Below are 19,230 nucleotides of genomic sequence, written 5' to 3'. Positions count from 1 at the left end.
TTTTAAATAGCTAAATACATTTACAGAGCATACAGACAGACCCCTTATGATCGCGTCGCCCATCTCCAGCCCCCAGCCTAAGAGAGCTGAAGAAAACAGAGGTGCCGTGAATGTACAAGAAAAACTGGAGAATGCGGGCATCGATCCCGCTACCTCTCGCATGCTAAGCGAGCGCTCTACCATTTGAGCTAATTCCCCGCCCGTTATCCAGCTTGTCTCGTGCCTCCCCTATTCTCGTCTCGCGAGACGCCGTCGCCTTACTGGGAACACCCGGCCCCGCGCGGCCTCCCACTGCGCCTGCGCGAAAGAGCGCGCGGGCCGGGCCGGGCGTTGGGGCGCGCGCCGGAGGATGGGATGCGCGGCGAGGCCGGGAGCTGCCAGCCGCCCGCCTGTGGTGAGGAGCGGCGGGGCGCGGAGCATCGCGGGGCTTTGTGCGGGGGGCGCGCGGGAGAACGTCGGTGTGTGTGAGGGTGTCCGGTCGGAGGGCTCGGAGCGCCTCTGCCTCTCCCCACGGGGTGCCCGCGGTGCTGCCGCTGCATCCCCCGTTCCCCGCTCAGAGAACCCCCGGAGGGAGAGCTGCGGTCCTCCGGACGCAGGGAAGTCGTCGCGTTCTCTCTCGCGGTTACTGCGGGGCACCTTCCCCTCCGCGGGGGCGCCCGGGCCGCGTGGCGGCTGTGAGGGGCTGCGGGACGGCGGGGGGTGTGTGTGGCACAGCGGCGCGGGGCGGGCGCTGCGCCGGGACTGCGGGAGCCGCGGCGGGTCCGGAGCCGTGCGGCTGTGCTGCGGGCGGCGCCGGCGTGGAGCTCCGCTCGTCTGTTGTTTATCGCTCTTCATGGACGGGTTCTGGTCTGGGGGTGGGTTTTGTCTCACGCAGCGCTGTTAGTAGCTGGTCTGAATGCTATTTTATCGAGACCACTGGGAAGTTTAAGTTTACGCGTCTTTGAATGTTGCATCTTTCTTTGAAGGGCCCAAGCAGCACGCTTGCCGCTCTTCAGAAGCCCTCCTGCCTCTCGTTGCTTGTTTTCGTGGCTGCGGGCTGCTCTCCTGCTTGTGTTTCAGCCAGGGGGAGATCAGCCAGCAAACACATTTATCTTCAAAAAAAAAAAAAAAAGAAAGAAAAAAAAAGAAAAAACCCAAATAGCAGCGACCAAACAACCGCCACCACACCCCTCCGCAGCCTGCCTTCCTGACTGGGAGCTTGACTCACAGTTCTGACAGCTCCGTACCTTAGCTGTTCTTTTAACCCCATGTGAGCTTTCCCCCCGCTTGCCAGCTTAGAGAGCACTGCACGTGCATCAGTCCTTTCTCTGTCGTCCACCTTTCTCTTTGACATCTGTCCCTCTGAGCTGCAGGACCGTGTGCATCCCTCCTGGCAGACCCCACCTGAGGCACAGCGTTTCCCCTGCTCAGTTTTGCAAAAGGTCTGCTGGACTCTGTAGGGCTGGGAGAAGCGTTTCGTGCTGCGAGTTGGCCGTGCCTTGCACAGATGCTCTCAGATGTGAGGTTTCACCTCCTCGGTGCTGCGAGGGTTTTTCCTGTCACGAGGCAGCCTGCCTTCCTGCACCCTGTGCTGCTGAGAGCAGCTGCAGTGCAAGTGCAGGTGTGGGGCACGAGGGCACTGACTTCAGCTGTGCTCCATCAGCCCCATCCCCGGTCTCCCTCATTTGTTCCTCATGTACTGATGCAGGCAAACGTTGAGTGCTGATGAATCTCCATTTTCGATTTGCAATCCGTGCATGTGACAGAGAAGTCTCTTTGCAGGTGCCTAGGGAAGAAAAGCCCTAATCTATGGCAACTTTGTGCAGAGAACCGTCCCCAGGGATGCTGAGTTGCAATGCGCTCTGGGCTTTGCAGTAGGCTTGCTTGCTGTATTTCTGTTGGCTTTTGGTGGCTTGTGGCACTCTTGCTTGGCTTTTCTGAGGTAGTGCAGGGATGATTTAAGGGACTAGGTCATGCCAGCATGATGCTCAGCATGGCTATGTGATAGCTCATGCATGATGGAATCATAGGGGTTGGAAGGGACCTCTGGAGATCATCAAGTCCAGCCCCCTACTAAAGCAGGTTTACACAGGAAGGTGTCCAGGAGACCCCACAATCTCTTTGAGCAACCTGTTCCAGTGCTCTGTCATGGTCGCAGTAAAGAAGTTCTTCCTCATGTTCAGGTGGAACTTGCTGTGTTCCAGTTTGTGCTCACTGCCCCTTGTTCTATCACTGGGCACTGTTAAAAAGAGCCCAGCCCCATCCACTTGACTCCCACCCTTTCAATACTGGTAAGCATTGATAAGATCCCCTCTCAGTCTTCTCCAGGTTGAAAACTGTCCTGGGTCTCTCAGCCTTTCCTCACAGGGGCAATGCTCTCGGCCCCAAATATCTTTGTGGCTCTCCACTGCCCTGTAGAAGTTCCCCATCTTTCTTGAACTGCGGAGCCCAGAGCTGGTCGCAGTACTCCAGATGTGGCCTCACCAGGGCAGACTAGAGGGAGAGGGCTACCTCCATCAACCTGCTGGCCATGCTTTTTTTAATATGCTTCCGGATACCATAGGCCTTTTTGGCCACAAGGACTGGCTGATGGCCAACCTGAGGTCAGCTGTTGATCAACCAAGACACCCAGCCCCATCTCTGCAGAGCTGCTCTGCAGCAGGTCAGCCCCTAACCTGTACTGGTGCATGTGGTTATTCCTCCCCAGCTGTAGGACTTTGTGTTTGCCCGTGTTGAACCTAATACAGAGCAGTGTCCGTGGTGAAGTCTTGGCTGCTTTGCTGTGACGTGCCTTGGGAGGAGTGCTCTCTGTTTTGTGCAGCACTTTTGGAACAAATGCCAGGACTTGGGCACCCTGCAGTCATGGGATGGCTGGATGTGCTCCTCAGATATGGGCTTGCTGTGGCACCACTGGCACGCGTCTCCATCCTGTGCTGCATGAGAGCTCAGTGAGACTGGAGGACGGCTGATGTGGGGCCTGGGTGTTCCTAGAGAGATATTGATTGTCCTGGACAGCTCGCGTTTTCTTCTTTAATTCCAAGCCCTCGTCATGCGTTGGGCTCATTAGGGCAGACGGCAAAGCTGGGCAGGCGGTATGGACGGAGTTGGATGGGGCTGGCCAGCTGCCACCCTCTCCCGCCTCGGTAAGGCTGAGGCAGCGCGCCTGCTAATTCCATTAATGGTAGCCCCGTGCCTGGGAGATAGATGTAATTCTACCGTAAAGCCTGTGCTCAGCCTTGAACCGAGAGGATTTGCTGGTTCTCCCCGGTGTGCCGCTGTCAGCGTACCCCCGACTTACCCACAGCTGGTTTATTAAAAGTGTAGATGTCAGCATAAAGATTGGGTAATGGAAAAAATCACTATGAAATGTGTGTGAAGAAATGCCTGGCTCTGGAGCCGTGCTGCCTCTTGGAGCCTAGCAGTCTGCTTGTCACGGATTGTACCGCAAATGAAGGCTTCCTGCTTTAACTTGTGGCGTGCGGGATGACATAGGGCCCAGCCAACAGCTGGGAGATGGCTTGCAAGGGACGTGTCCCCATTGAGCTGCGTGTGTCACCGGGGCAAGGCAGGCAGCACAGAAGTGTTACTGTGCGTGTGTCAGATCAGAGTGAAAGCTCGTGAGTGCACTGGAGCCACAGCAGGAGTCTTTAGCACATTTAGCACATCCTCTGCCTTTTTTTTGCTGGTGTGGCCCGCACTTGATTTCAGAGGTGGCTCTCCTGGCCGGCTCTTTTCCCCGTTTGATTTTTTTTCTTTGCAGACCACATCTTCCTGTCTGCAGTCATATAATATACCCTGGTGGCAGGGTATTATCCGCGTTGGAAAGGAATGGTTAATTGGGATATTTTTAGCTCTCCTCGTGGCTTGGATCCTGGAAATCAGGCACGGGAGCCAGCGCTGTCTGACCATTCAGCTTTACGCAGTGTGAAGATGGAACGCAGCAGGACTTCATCAAGCCTCAGCTCTGCTTCTTAAATCTCCTGCCCCACAGCAGCCGCATTCCTTGGGACTCGGCACGTGGGCTGGGGGCACGCTTAGAATCATAGCATCCTGAAGGTTGGGAACGAGCGCTACGATCACCTACTTCAGCTGTACTTTATGTGCCTTTTGCTCGTGTTTTAATATACTTGTGCGACTTTCCTTTCCCAGAGTGACATTTTTCAGCATGTCCTTCCCTGCTTTAATTGCTACTAATCTCAGCAGCAAAGCTGTGCCAGCAGTGAGTTGCCGATGGTTTCAGAACACAGCAGGCAGGAGGGCAGTTGTGGTAAGAGAAGGACCTGTGTGTTTAGGGATTTCAGGCAGAAACTCAGTTTCTTGAAAACCTGTCATCATAGCCTCTGGGTCGTGTTGTTCTTAGCGTCTTGCTGCATCTTTACCCTGTCAGTTTCATGAGTCAAAAGCAGCGGTGAGAGCATCACTGCCAGAACAGAGGTGACTTACCAGGGAGGATGTAATGTGGGTGGTAAAGTAAGAAGTAGGTCACAAGCTCTGCGTGTGTTTACTGGTGCTGATTGCAGTGCTAACCAGGTACAGTTGCCAGAACTGTTTCAAAGCGTTGGTATTTTCTTGGCCTGCTGACTTGCCTCATGAGTTTCACAGGAAAACCTGCAGCTCAGTGTTGATTTGCTTGGTGGCTCTCATGTCCCTGGTCCTCAGTTAAATCACCTCCTGGCTGCTTGTATCCAGGCAGCAACAGCTGGGGTGGCCCTGTGCTGGCACTGTGCTTTACTGAAGTATTTTTGAGCCACATCTGTGTCCCCATCAGATTGCTGCATCATTGCCTGGGTGACTGTGCCAGTGCTGAGCTGTTGCTGTCCCAACCCATCACACTGATCCCTGGGAAAAGGGCTGGTGCTGGCACCATTGGCATCCCAGAAGCTCCCAGCCCATTCTCCTGTTTGCTCTCAACATCTGGAGGTTGAGCTAGCAGAGCCTGGTGGCCTCACCCCTTTGACTGCCTTAAGCTGAAAGTGTCAATCCCACAGCAGGCTCTGCGGGTGCAGTCTCTGCCTGGCTTCCTTGAAGTAAGTTCCTTTTGTGCTCAAACTGCTGTAGCCTTGCAAACCGACCTGGTGGATGGGCTGAGACTAGAGACTGCTGGAGTATTAGTGCTGGCTGGGCTCTAGTATGATGTGCGTTGTTAAGCCACGAGCAACTGGACATTCATGTCGCGACATCAGGAAGCCAGCTCCTCTGGGTCCTCCCTTATTTCTGAGCCTGGAGACCTCGTGGCACTGCATCTGCTCAGCCAGGAGGAGTTCAAGAGGTGACCTCACAGCTCCGTGCTGGTGCCTTCGTGTGTGAAGAGACCCAGTGGAGGCTGCTCAGGGTGAGATCAAGTGCGTGGGGGTGGGAAGTGGAAGATGTCAAGTGGGGCTTTTGGAAAGCTGTGGAAGATTTGACCATTGGAGTGGTTTGACTCGAGGCTGTGCTTTCAGCTTAGTGGCAACAAAAGCTCTTCCTCCAGTATAGGAAGGCAAGAACCTTGCAGAGCTACCTTCATCCAAACTGGGGAGCTTTGTGCTGTGGTTTTGTGATAAAACCCCTGCAGCTGCTGAAAGGGAGGGATAGTCCTATTACTTATCAGGCTCCAGCCCTGCTCCTTCGTGGCCAGCTCTGAGGTGTGTCAGACCCGCCAGTGAGCCCATTTAACTGAGAGGGGCAAAAGGGAGATGTTTGAGATAAAGTGTCCTGCCCAGCATTGAGTGCTGTGGCTTCAGCGGGTTGTGGCTGACTTGGAAATGCCTGCTGATGTCTGCTGTGTTAAAACTGCCCTGAATTAATCAGTCAGGTTTGTCTGGTTGCTTTGTTTTGTTTTCCCGTAACTGATGTAAGATGAATTTCTGCAGAGGCGAAAGCTCGAGCTTTGCAATCAAATGTATGGCTTTGTTAAAGATGCTTCGGGATATTTCTGGGGAGTGCATGTGCTCTACATGGTAACAGTTATCAGGAGAACTGAGAACGGGGCGGTTGGAGTGGTTAATTGATTTGAATGCCATGGAAACTCAAAGCCTTGTGCTGTTTCCGGGGAAGAAAACCCCAAAACATATATAAAGCAGAGAAGGGTATTTCTGTGAAGGGTGAGACTTGAGCGTAAGGGTTTTAACTGTGCTTTTCTGTCCATGCTCTGCCTCGTTTGTCTCCGAGAACCAGGGGCAGGAGAGCTAGGTAGAGCTGTTGCTCACACGGATGGTTGTAGGTGGATGATACTTCTGGGTACACTGTCATTTCTAAGCCTACAGATGCACAAGCTCCCTCCACGTAGCATGGTTTCATGGCTTTTATTTCTTCCAGTTGTGCTCTTGCTTTTTTTGGAGGTGAGGTCTCCTGCTTGCAGCCTCTCGATCCCTGAGCCTCTATCCGCTCCAGCTGGAGGGAGAGTGGGCTGGGGGGCATTGGAGGCATAAGCCTGGCACTTGGCACTGTGGCAGCCTTGAAAACATCTGGATGTCTTTGAACTTTGATACTGCAAAGACCTGTATGTATTTCTTGTCAGCATGCTGCTGTCTGCTTTCCTTAAGAGCTTCTGCTAGATCATTGGCATATGTCTGGTGTCCGGCCTTGCTCTTTTCCTGAAAACCTTTTGAGAACACCCTTGAGCTATGGCAAACACACAGCAAAAGGAAGCACCCACCCGCATGTCCTGCTCTTCTTCGTTAAGCCACAGGACTTACACAGCTGCGGTGTGTGACTGTTAGGACACATCAGCCCTATCTGCAGACCTCAAGAGGCACATCACCACGCTGTTTCCAGTGGGTCTGCAGAAAAGTGAGTGGCTGGGACATATTCAGCAGTGAATGGAGCTGGTAAAGTGGTTTTGAGTGAGTTACCCTGTGCAGAAACACACATCAAGGGGGTTACTTCTTCCCAGAGCTGTGCCATAGCTCGAAAGCCTCACCTCTTTCTGTTGTACCACTGTGCCATCTTTCTTGGGCCGTGCTTCTTATCAGCGGAGCTGATGGCAAATTGCTCCTGCCAGAAATTGGTATCCTTTCCCTTTATTTTCTTCTTTCTGGGAGGATTTCTGGTTGGCAGCAACTGTGGTTCATTTGATCTGCAAGTGTGGAACAGATGACTGGGACAAGGAGGAGGGAAACAGCAGGGCTGTCTATTTTGGATCGGTGAAATAATGGCTTATTTGCACACCAGAGGTGTGAGGGGAAACATGACTACCGGGCCCTCCTGTCTGTACCATGAGGAAAAAGGTCTGCTTTTTCAGTTTCATGGGTGTGGTGGGGGAAAAAAACATGTTTTATGGTACCTTGATAAATTCCATGAGGTTTTGGAAGATGGAAAAGGCTGTTCTGGAAGAGTTGGAGGTCCTGTGGGATGGGATAGCATCAGTGGGAGTGAGCACCGCATACTGAGTGAGCCATACCTTGCAGGGAAGCTGGGTGCTGATTTCACTGTAGCCTTGTTCGTGCTGCTTCTACCTCAGTTTCCCTCCTTGCAAAGGAGAGGTAAGGACTGCAGGGTGTGTTAACATTTCTGTGAGGCTTTGAAGTTGGTAGAGTCCTTTGAGGTGCTGCTGACAGACAGCAGAGTAACAGCTGAAAACATTCAGCTTCCCGGTTAACCCGGGGGAGTTCTCCCCCCCAGAAAGACTTTAAGCTCAGCTCTTAAATTAAACATTTCTTTCAAATGTATCAAGCAGAGTATTTCTCTGCTTAAATACACTGCAGACATGGGCATGATGTCTTAGCCCCTCTGTGGGAGGGAGCAGGACAAATTCTGCCATCCTGTTCTTCTCTGGCCCTAGGCCTAGGGGTGGGTTTATTTTCATGCTTGCCTTGTTATAAACATTTATCTGACCCGTCTCAGGCTGAAGAGCTGTCATGTTAGGTGCTCATTGCTAGTACATTGCTGCCTTGATGATGACTTCTCAAGTTCCGAGGGCTGTGGAGCCTGAATATTGTTGATATCTCTCTTGGTGTGCTTCCATACCCCAGGAGTTAGTCATACGTGCTTGTATTGGTGGGGATTGCACATCATTCCTGTTAAAAGCCACATAGTAACTAAGCCTTGCTGTAGTTTGTGATGAGGCCAGAGCTGTTTGCTTGAGCTTAAAGATGCTGGTGTTGCAAGATCATCACCAGCAGGCCATAGGAAGAAAATTACTCTGAGCCTCTTAAACAAAACTTCGTGATTTCTCAGTGCTGACAGGAAATACCCCATACCCCTATTTAATCTTAAAAGTGAGGCCTCGTTAATAGTGATTGCTCTCTACAGGGAAATCAGCAAAGCTGTGTGGTCAGTCCTGAGGATTGGCAGACCAGTTGGAGCCACTGGGTCCTCTCACTGCCCCCTTGCCTGCTCTCTTGGCCAGAGCTGCCTTCATCTAGGTTGCAAAAGGTGTACCAAGATCACCAAGGCCTACCAAGTGGCAGAGAGCAGCTGCTGCGCACCCACTGTGCAGAGCCATGCTGTTTCTCTGCCTGATGGCTTTGCTTGCGCCCATCGTTCCTTATCCTGTCCCTTTGTAGGTCACTCAGCATTGCTTGGTCCTCTACCCCCGTGCTTTGTAATTTGGTTGCCTTGCAGTATGGACACAGCACACGGTTGAGTCCTTGGCACCGAGCAGTGTTTCTGGCTGCTGTGGGACAAAATGCTTTGTCTGAGAGTTGGGCTTGCTTTGGGATGGCAGGCCAAGCCACCTGCATGTGGGTTTTATTAAATCCAGCAGGCAGCAGCACTTAGTGAAGCTGCAACCATCTCCGTTTTTCTTGCTCGACAGTACCGGTAGGAGACGGGTTTGAACTTCACCAGTAATGTTTCTGTAATGTTATCCAATAGTAGCAATTGCATCCAGAAAGTTGTATGAGGAGAGGGATGGGGGAAGAGGAAAGGAGGAATGGTTGTCTCCACAGGAGTGCTGGATGCTTTCCTTAGCAGCAGGCTGAGCTCCGGTGCAGGAACGGATTGATGCCGACACAGATAAAGCCCTCCGAAGCTAATGCAGCTCCTTTCAGATGTAAGCCATGTGAAGCCAAGGCAGGAATTTCCTTGCTGGGGGAAAACTGCATTTCTGTATTGTATAAATAAGCTGTCGCTGAAGATTATTGGCCAGATTGGGGTTGTGTTGTATTATTTCTGTCTTTGTAGAGATTTTATGTTCCACTGCAGAACGGTGTTCACTTAGTGACTTCAAAGGAAATACAACAAAGACCCTCCTGGAGGTATATAACGTGAATAAATAACTTATGTTCTTATTAGTGGGATAACATAAAGCGACAGGGAGAGCATTATAAACAGTGATGGAGAATTTGTGCTTGAGGCTTGCGTCCAACGTCTGTGTCTTGTGGTCTTCAGCATTGTTTTCATGCTTATAAATGCCTTCAGCCCTTCTGTAATGGGAAAGGAGGGAAAGGGGGTTTGAATGGGCTATGGTTTTTCTCTATTTAAAAAAATAATATTGTGGTTGACATCCGTGAGTCACTGCAGAGACTGGGGAAAACAAGTAAGTCTCTTCTTCTCAGTCCAAGGTAAACTGATGAGCTGCACGAGTAAGTTTTCTCGCAGTTCGTAATGAGGTCCTCCAGTTGGCAGGAAATATGTGAGACGTCCTTGAGCTGATCCGGTTGTTGGAGTCTCAGTGCATCCCCCTTGCTGCTTTGGTGCTCTGACTGAAGAGCTGCTCGCAGTTGTTGTCCCACCCTGTGCCTGTTTCCTTACTCCCCCCACCTTCTAATCTGCTCTCAGGTAAAACGTGCTTCGGGATGGTTGTTCAGCCACCGTGCTCACTGCTGTCCCCAGACGATTACCTCAGAACAGGAAAGAGTAAAACTGTATTACATGTCTCTCTATTACTCTACACGGTGACCTCTGCCGCGGCGTTATGGCCAGACAAATGTCTCTTTGTGGCTGCTTAGAAACATTTCCTGTAAAGCATCTATTTTTCTGAAGTCTCTTCTTTGGCGTGCAGTGGGGACTTTGAATACATACAGCTGGGTGTTTCCACAGCCAGTGGAGTGGATTTCTGTCACTGCTTTTCTCAGTGCTGCTACATGTCTTGCGGTGTGACTCGGGTACAAAGGCTGTGTAAGACAATTGGTAGGATATACCAAACCATTTGTGTCATGAAACCGTCGCGTTGAATAAGTAAGAGTAAAGCAGTGTGACTCTGACATTAGGTGGAATTCGTCTGCTTTACAAAACAGAAGCAATTGTAGAAGTGCTGTACTGCAGATCTTCAACAGGATCTCAGAAAGGAGGGGAGAGTTTAGCAGTAGCCACTCATTCAGTGTATCGGTCTCGTTGGTTCTCCTACTTAGACCTTAACTTCAGTGCACTGCCTGCTGACGAAGCTTTGGTGGGCAGACTGTCTCACCTTGGGATGGATAGTCTTGCCTTTTACCTTGTCTTCCTTCTATGATTTTGGTTATGTCTCTTAAGAACCTTGTGTCTGGTGCCTCAGCTGTGGGCAAGAACTAGGCTGGAATATGTCCAATGCAGAGACCTAGCAGCCGTCACTTTCTCCTGAGCTTGACTTCACTTCCTTTCCTTTCACCAGTCATGCCTTATTATTGTCACTAATCAACACTCTCTCTGACATTCACAGGATTTGCCAGCTCCCACATGCCAGTGAGGATCGTGCTCTGGCTCTTCGGAGAAGTCAGCGCTCTGAGCAGGTATGTTTGCAGTGCTCACTGCTCTTCCTGTGTGTGACTGTAGCCGCAATACTTGCAGGGTTGGTATTTGGTGTCAGAAGCACAAAGGTGTGCTGAGGATGTGCACTCTTCCAGCAGTGGGGTCTAGACCTCTGCAGAACCACCTGCATTGACTTTTGTTCATTTTCTTTTTTTTTTTTAATCCTTTCATGCTTTTATGAATTTCCCCCAAATCCAGCCTGTTTGTTGTTGCTGCTTTAGGGGCTTTGCTGACAGCCTTGTTGTTAGAAAACATGCCGTCGCTGCTGAGTGGACAGCCTTTCATCTTGATATCCCAACATGAGCAAATCTGCTCCCGTTTTCTTAATGTGTCTGTACTGACAGCCAGCACAGCCTGTAGCAGCTTATTCCTTCCTGGATAATTATTAATCTGCTTGGCCGCTGATTGCTGTTGGAAGCAGTGGAGTTGTGCCCAGTGCTACCCAGCGTGTCTTCCTGAGCTATTATGTTTTTATTGCTTCAATTGAAAAATCTCATATGCAGTCTCTGAAACTGTTTGGTGATGTGAGTTGCTTGAGTTGGTTTTAATTGCCAAGATGCTGTCAGTAATCACCCCCTGTATGTGAGCAGCAGGTCTGCGTGCACCTTGATTTCAATTACTGCATTGCCATGAGGGCTGTGCCATGCACTGCTTTTCAGTAACTGTAATTGGGTCCCAGCTAGCTAGAGGCATGTGTGCAGCCGTGGGGACCCAGGTGGAATATTTTGCTGCTTGTGGTCATTCAGGGAGGTCTGAGGAGTGGTAAATTGGCTGTGGGAGGACATAATCCTTAACTCTGTGCTCAAAGTGTTCTTGTTCTCTTAAAAAAAATAAGTGGATTAATTATGGGAGCCAATCTTTCTTGAAAACCTGGTTCATCCAGGATTGCCTGGGTGGTGCAGCAATGCACTGGAGGAGTAGGAGTTAGGGTGGAGCTGCTTCCATCTCATTCCTGGTATTTACTAGGACTGCTCATGCCCTGCAAGAAGACATGCTCTCTGCTTCTGAGCTGGTGACAGAGGCAGTTAGCAACAGTGTGTGCACTTCCTGTGCTAGCCTTCTAGGTGTACTTTCCATTTCTTAGGGTTATGTTATATCTCAGAGGATCTCTGTTTAAGGGCAGGAACACAAGGAAATGGCAACAGCAAAGAAGAGCACGGCCTCTGTTTGCTAGCAGACTGCCTGAGGTGCGTCTATAGGAAGAGATGCTGAATCTGTGCCCCAGACTGCTGATGACAAAAAGCAAAAGTCATTTTCTTCCACACCTGAAATATCAAAGTAGATTTCCAGTAATGGGATTTTGCCTCCCACAGTGGCCATGCAGGGAACAGTTTGCCATCCTTGTCCTGAAGCAGCTTGGTTCTCAGGGAGCACAGGCTTGTGCTGCCTGGGGCACTTCTCATCCTTGCATCCTTTTCTGAGGGTCGATGGAGGCATGTGGGCTTGCCTGGCTTCTTGTTGGGCCAGACAGCAATGGTGCTGGGACAGGACAGAATAACCCTCCAGCTGTGTAAAAGTGATGCTTAAACTAGAAAGCAACCATAAACAAACGTAACTTTAGGACAAGAAAGAAGGTAGTGCCCAGGATTCAAAGGGGCCCAAAATGCTGACAGAACAGACGGAAACTTGATTTACCCAAGTGTGTTCATCCCTACCTCTCCCTTCTTTTTCTTTCTTCTGTCTTTCTTTCCTTCTTTCTTTCTTTTTTTGCAGGATGGGGCAGGTTATTGTAATTGCAGATGCTATCTACTGAGCTTGATGAGATTCTCATGCAAATCTGGAGACTGACTGTTCTTTTGTTGGGGCTGTTGCATACATTATCCAGTACTGCATCTTACCGCACAGGGGTCTGTTTTCTGCCATTTGGTTTATTTTCAGACACGGCTTTCCCCATCTAATCAGCAAAGGTTCAGCAATCGCAGTGTGATTTGCAGAAGAAGCAATTCCACTGAATACACAGAATGGGGGAAGGGTGGGGAGGAGAGAGGAAATGTCGTATTAGTGAGTGATAAAAGTAAATGCTGATTTGAAAAAATAGCTTGAGATGCAGTTTTGAGAGCATAAGGATGGTTAATCTCAGTTGAGAACGATGTTGCATTGCTGACATGTACAGTTCAGTTGCTGGTCAGGCAGTGGGTACAGGGGCTGGCAAGCTCACATGCCAGGCAAGTTTGGTGGCTGGGGTTTGGTTGCATGCATAGTTGTTGGCTTTTCTCTTACTGTCTGCCGCAGAAGTGAAGTGACAATGAATGGCTGGGCTTTGCTTTCCTGGAACATTTTAGATCTGATATGTCTGCCCACAGGAAGGTGTCTTCTGCTGGCTCAGAAGAAGCTACTTGATAAACAGCATCAGTCACCAGAGCCAAAGCAGTGTGTGCTTGTGCTAGGGGCCACTGCAGGCTCACTGAGAGTCGAGCTTCACCCTAATACAGATGGGCTTCATCACTGCTGTGTTTCAGTACCCCTGTCAGGCATTGGAGTGAATAGAGTCCTGTGGGGGAGTTTCCTGGGGTTGTGCTGCAGCTGTCCATTCCACTCCTGCCCAGCTGCTGCTCCAGGACAAATGTCTTCACGTGTCTCATTGCTTTCACCAACTGCCCATAGCCATTCCAGGCTTGTCGCATGAAGAACTATCCTTCAGAGATGCAGCCACCTTTTATTCTTCCATCTTCCCTGACATTTGTACCACTCCTTTTGCAGCGGCTTTGTCATTACAGTTACAGCTGTAATGCTGCAAACACGGGACTGCTGCGGGTGACACAGGAGGTGGATGGCTACGTTCAAAGCCTCTGATACTTCCTCCTCTGACAAATAAGCCTTGGCTTCACGTGTGTGCCTACAAATGATTTGTTTTCGGCTGCTTCTACTGAAGTAGTTGCCCTGCAGATTAACCCCTGCGGTTTGCTTTGCCCTTTTTTTGTTTTCCATAGCCTCTTGCAGACAATTGCACAGCAGGCTTGCTGAAGTTCCATTAGGAAAACAGAGAGAAATGTCTGAGTTTCAATTTGCTTCTGCATGTTTAGAAAACAGAAGAAAGAGGGGAAATAGCACTGGAATGCTATTTGTATTCTGTGTTTGATCGGAGCGGGTATATTTTGCTGCTTCTCTGCTCTGCTGAGCAGTGCAGCCTGCAGGTAACAGAACTGGGTCTTTGTGGGGGAATTAGGGATGAAACTCTGTAGTGCTGTTTGAGTCACTGGGAGAAAAGCGCCATGAGAACTGAAGTAGGAGCACCCCTTAACTGCCTAGAGCAGTAATCCTTCCTGGGGGCATTAATCTAATCTAACCTGATATAAGAATTTATGCAGAGGGAGAACGTTTCCATTCTTCCATTTCCTGCTGGGTTTTCTGAGAACATTCGGAAAAATTCAGTGCCAAAATGACCCTTTTCTCCCTGGGAGGGCTTGTGTTTTCCTGAGACGTGTTATTACCTTCCTGTTGAAAGCCATCTGTATCAGTTGGCAAATTAGGATTGTGTTAGTTACTCAGTTTTCTCTGGTTCCCTGCAGACTTGCTCACTGCAAACCTATTTGCAAGTTCTCCATGGGCATGGGATGCAGAATGTGTTGCCTAATGAGGAAGGATGCATGTGTGTCCATTTGGGTCCTTGTGTTGCTGCAGTGCTTGGCCCCATGCCCCCAATGCCTCTTGTGGACACGGTGGCTGTGCCCTTGGTTTCCTGTTCCATTTTGTTCCTATGCTTAACCAAAAAGCCAAATGAAGGAAAGAAGTGGTCCTGGGGAGTGTTTTCTCCAAGGCAGGGAAAAGCTGCTGCAATTAACAATGATCTAATAGAGCAGTGGATTCTGTGAACTTCAGTGGCCTTTGGATATATGGATTTCATAAACGCGAAGCCTTCCCTTAGGGAAAGTTGATGTTAGTTTTTCCTCTTGTACTGCTAATTATTTTGGGGGAACTCCTGTCTGATTGGTGTTTTCTTACTGAAAGGCATTTCTTTTCCTTTCTGTCTCCTGCCCTCAGAAGGCTGGGAAAACCTTATACACTAGGAAAGTGTTGGCCTTAAGCACGTGAATATTCAGCTCCAGTTCCTTTTACCATCAGCTTGTTACAAAATGAACAGGAATCTCAGGGCATCCCTGGATCAGCTCTCCTTTTGAGCCTTGGAAGAAAGCTCAGAATGTTTCATTCCAGTAGCTGAGTGCTTGGAGGAGATGTCCACCTCCTGCTTTGAGTGCTCTGTTAGGAAAATATTTCTCCTATCAGTGAATTTTTGCTGATGCTGTTGCTCTACGCTTGAAGTATGTGGGCATATATTGTAATCTGCTGGATAAGATAACGTGAAGACAGCCGTACCAGGTTGAGCCAGGGATACATCTGAAGTGATTCCATCTAAAGTGATACCCTGCCTCCAGAGACAGTAGTGGAGCTGCTCTAGAAGGAGCTGGATAGAGACTGAGCAGCCTAATTGTGCTGCTGGGGAATGTCAGAGCCCACCTGATTGGGAGGAGCAAAAAAACCCCTCTACCTTCTCAATCTCTGGTGTGACCTGGCTGCCCTCATCCTTGTCTCTGCTGGTTTAAATGGTCCTTTCCCAGTCAGCTGTGGGGGAGTTTCCTGATCCTGCTGGGAGCATGGAGCTGCAAGCACTGCAGGATGGTGAAGACCAATTTGTTGTAGCCTGAATTCCTCTTCTTTTTTTGTAAATTTTATGAGTTTTGAGCGGGCCAAGAGCTCCATTTGTACGGTAATCTATAGTCAGGCAGGCAAGGAGCAGCCATGTATGTGGGCAGGCTTGGAGCTGGAGGTGTGCATGTGTGCTTGCAGCAGTGGGAAGGCTGCATCTGGGTTACTGTGCAGTGAAGGACGTAGCTGACTTTCACAAGGCTCAGATCACAGCTTTTATGAACTCTGTTTAGAGCAGTTGTGACATGCAGGTCTGTTCCGTGGGTGCATAGCAGTTTGTGGTTAGCCAGCCCTCCGTAACCATGACAGCACAAATTTAAGTGTGTTTGAATTTGCTTTCACATGCAAAAGATCTCATGTAGCCCTCGCCGAAGGCAGTCGCTCGGTGGCTGTCTAAATTGCTACTTATCCCATGGGGTGACTCAGGTTTGTCTGCTCTGCTATAGGATTACATGCCCCACGCATGTTACTCCCGTGGTAAGACCTGGGCTGTGAGGAAGGCAGCCCGTTTGTATTTGCAGTGAGGTGACCGTTGTGTGGGCAGCATTTTGGTGACCTGGTGTGCAAAGCACAGCAGGCACTCGACCCACGAGCTCGCCACGTCTGTTCTGCACATCTGCTTTCCAAACAGAGCACTCTTTCCAGCAGCTTTTGCTGGAAGAAAAGGAACGTCTGGGAGGGCTGCTGGTGGCAGGCAGGGAGAATAAAGCCTTCGCCCCAGTATTTGCATGAAGCATGCTCTCCACTCAGATCCCACTGAGTCTCTTTATTAAGTTTCTCTTTTCTTGGCTGGCTCTTTGGAAAACCCTCTTAATTCCAAGCTTGGTTTGGAAAGAGAAACACCCACACAGATGGCTGCTCTTCAGCTGTCATTCAGGTTGGGTTTTTATGTTCCTTTTTGCATTACCCTCAGGTGCAAACCGGGCTTACTGCCAAAAGCCATGTCCTAGAATTACAAAGAAGCTAAATGCTAAGGATATTCTGGTATGTTTGTTTGTTTTTTCTATGTAAGCTAGAAATGCAACAGGGTATCGAGTATTTTATCAGTTCATAAGGAATTGTGTTGCCTTTTCCCTCTTTGGCTGAGTCTCCGTGTAGTGAAGTTTGTTTTTCTCAGATAAAAGATACAGCTTTCATTTAAGTTGAAGACTCATTCTGGCTGTGTTTTGCTCCTTGCTTGATAATGTCTGAGTGGTGCCACTTGTTCTAGACAAATGCCAGCGCTCAGCTTCAGAGTCTTGCTGCTCTCATCTGATAAGGTTTTTCTTCATCATAAATAGCTCTCAAAGGAATTGCTAAAGAATAGGAATTATTTTGAGGTCTGTGGGGTTTGGAATGGCTCTTATTGCAGCTGAAGGCAAAGGAAGGGGAGCGGTAACATGGCTGGAAGGCTTGGGCTTGGTGTGCTGGTGATTTATGAAACCAAAGCCGCTCGCTTGGATCGCTCACTGGGATCTGAGATAGCATGGATGGCATAGTCCCCAGGAACTCATTTTCTGTTTGTGGCAGAGCTTTGGTCTTGCATTTTCCTGGCTTTTTAATCATGGAGGAGAGCCAGAATTAAGTCACGACTGTGGTTGGACTTCACTGTGATTTAAGGGAAGCCCCTGCTGTCTCTCTCCTGCAGTGGGAATTTTTTACTGAGATATCTGTGGAGGAAGCAGACAATCCAGTAGATACAAACATTCTATAAGTAATGGGAGGATAAGAAGTTTGTCTGCTCTTCTCCTCAGCCCTGTATTTATCGCACACGCCTGGCTTCTCGTCTTCCCACCTAGGAAGAGACACCAGGGGACGGGGATGCTGTAAATCCAGTCTCATGCAGGTATGTAAAAACAGGAGCTGACTGCGACAGCAAGCTACTGGCAGGCTGGCAGAGTTGAGTAACGGGATGCTGGGAGCCCTACGCCCTGCCCTTGCACAAGCAGCAGCATGCTGAGGCAGTACCAGCTTGCTCCTCCTTGTTTTTCTCTCCCAACTGTTGCAAAAGCAGCTGTGGCCTTGCAAGAAGGGGTTTGCCAGCTGAACTCGAGGCGTTGCACGTGCGTTTGCCGTATCGCCTTGGACTGTCCTCCCTGCCCTGACAATCAGCCATTCACTGCTTGCTGTCTCTCCAGCACGGTGCTAAGCAGAGACAGCCTCGAGGGACAGGGTGGCTTGTCCCACACAGGGCTGGGAGCCTTGCAGGGAGCAGGCAGTGCCCAGAGCTGCCAAGCCCCCGTGTCGGGTACTGGGAGGCTCCAAAACCCACACGCGGGTGGAAATGGGCAAACACCAGGCAGCCGGAATAGACAGCTCTAGTACAGCAATTTTCTTTTTCAGCCTTTAGTCCTAGCATGCAACTGTTGCAGTGCCTTTGTGTTGCTGCTAAGCTCTGGTCATCCCAGATTTCTGAAAGTGTGTTTTCATTTTGCTTTCTTTCCTGAGGGTTTTGGGCAGTGCTTCCCAAAGCTATTGTGGTGGGCATTTCCCCTTCCCTCCCAACGGCAGCTTTCATTTTTGCCTGAATATCTCAGCATTGTTCACATTGTCTTCTAAATTTATGAGCTTTTTTCCTTTTTTTTTTTCTTTTTTTTTATTTCAACCACAGCAGTCTCCTAAATGCTTCTCTGGTCCTCAGAGTCACTTTGCAGATTCATGGGAGCAATATTTCCTCTTACAGAACGTCTTGTATTTGAAGCACCAGGCAGAAGAATTGTTTTTGTAGTGCTTGCATGGCTCTTGTGCTCTTGTGGGTTGTTTGGTGGGCTTTTTTTTTTTTTCTTTTTGGAGAGTTTTCTTTAAGATCGTGCTAAATTCAGCTTTAAGCAGGACTGCATAAGCGAGATGGAATTGACTTTTGTTGAAACTTGAGGTTTCTGACTGTGTAATGAACTCTGCTCCTCCAGGTTTCTGAATAGCATCCCATGTATTAAATCTGTTCTCCTCTTGCAGCCCAGCAACTATTTTTTCCCCCCAGTTCTCTCCAGAAATAACAGGTTATTATTAGTGTGTGTGTATGGATTTACCAGGCCTGACATTGCTTGGTGATGAGGATATTTATCCCTTTTTCTGTCTTTGTTCCCAGAAGCTGGGCCCTGTGTTAGCATGATGTATATCCGCACATCTCCTGTGGTTTGTTTGGAGTGTGATCTTCTGGCTGTGCAAAGACTTAAATTTGCTTCCCTAATTCCAAGTGGACAGCAATAGGACATCTCCCCACTCAATAACTAAATTTCTTCTAACTGACAACGGAGCATTATTTGGTGGGGTTTTTTGGGGGGTGGGGCCGTGTGTCCCTACCCCACTTTGAGGACTGAATATTGGTGAAGGGCTTTGGGCTCAGTCAGCCTGGGTAGGTTGTATTTGTGGTGTACTTATGCTGTCTCCTGAGATGTGGCTGACTTGTTTCCCTGTCTGCTTGTGAACATTGATCTCATTGCCCACCCGCTACAGCGAGTCACAACTGCTCAGCTGCTGGATGAGTTCTGTGACTTTGCAGTGTTAGCAGCTTTGTGATCTGGTGTTCAAGAGATAGGTTTCCTGAGCATTAGATTCCTAGAATCATAGAATCATCTAGGCTGGAAAAGATCATCAAGTCCAGCCATCAACCTGACTACCAAATCCCCTCATTAAGCCGTGTCACTGAGTGCTGCGTCCACTCATCTCTTAGATACCTCCAGGGATGAAGACTCCCCCACTCCCTGGGGTTGAGCTATGCATTCCTGGTACTTCATCTCTCCATCTGAGCTGTGTTGGATGTGCTCTTGGCGGTTGGTATGCTTGTAGGCTGTTGCATGCATGTGGAACATCTGGTGGCATGGATGCTCCTGGAGCTGAGGCTCCCTTTGTACAGACATTTACACTTCTGGTGGGAGTCAGATGCAGATTCTGGCTTGCAGCAAAGCAGTGCTCGTTGGAGTCACTGGCAGGATTACTGGGGGTTTTGGGACTCACTAATGCATCTTTGTTTGCAGC

The 19,230-nt window shown here is 49.5% G+C and overlaps 1 protein-coding gene and 1 non-coding gene across 26 annotated transcripts in view; one reads left to right on the top strand and one right to left on the bottom strand.

The window, feature by feature from the left end:
- Window positions 1–125: 125 nt before the first annotated feature.
- Window positions 126–198, bottom strand: TRNAA-AGC. The gene has a single exon. It is a non-coding gene; the product is annotated as a tRNA-Ala (tRNA).
- A 143-nt stretch (window positions 199–341) lies between these two features.
- The window catches only part of LOC423110 (USP6 N-terminal like), a 66,277-nt gene continuing 47,388 nt past the window's right edge, over window positions 342–19,230 (top strand). For 9 of the 25 annotated variants that reach the window (XM_015286812.4, XM_015286811.4, XM_046942301.1 and 6 more), the window contains exons 1-2: window positions 342–394; window positions 10,541–10,610. The gene's annotated coding sequence lies outside the window, so the exon portion shown is untranslated. Of the gene's footprint in view, window positions 5,322–10,540; window positions 10,611–17,006; window positions 17,099–19,230 lie in introns of all 25 variants that reach the window. The other 16 variants (XM_015286818.4, XM_015286817.4, XM_040701705.2 and 13 more) reach the window with 7 other exon arrangements.

The sequence above is a fragment of the Gallus gallus genome, chromosome 5, assembly GCF_016699485.2.
Source record: "Gallus gallus isolate bGalGal1 chromosome 5, bGalGal1.mat.broiler.GRCg7b, whole genome shotgun sequence".
NCBI lineage: Eukaryota > Metazoa > Chordata > Aves > Galliformes > Phasianidae > Gallus > Gallus gallus.
This window is presented reverse-complemented; position numbering and strand designations above follow the sequence as displayed.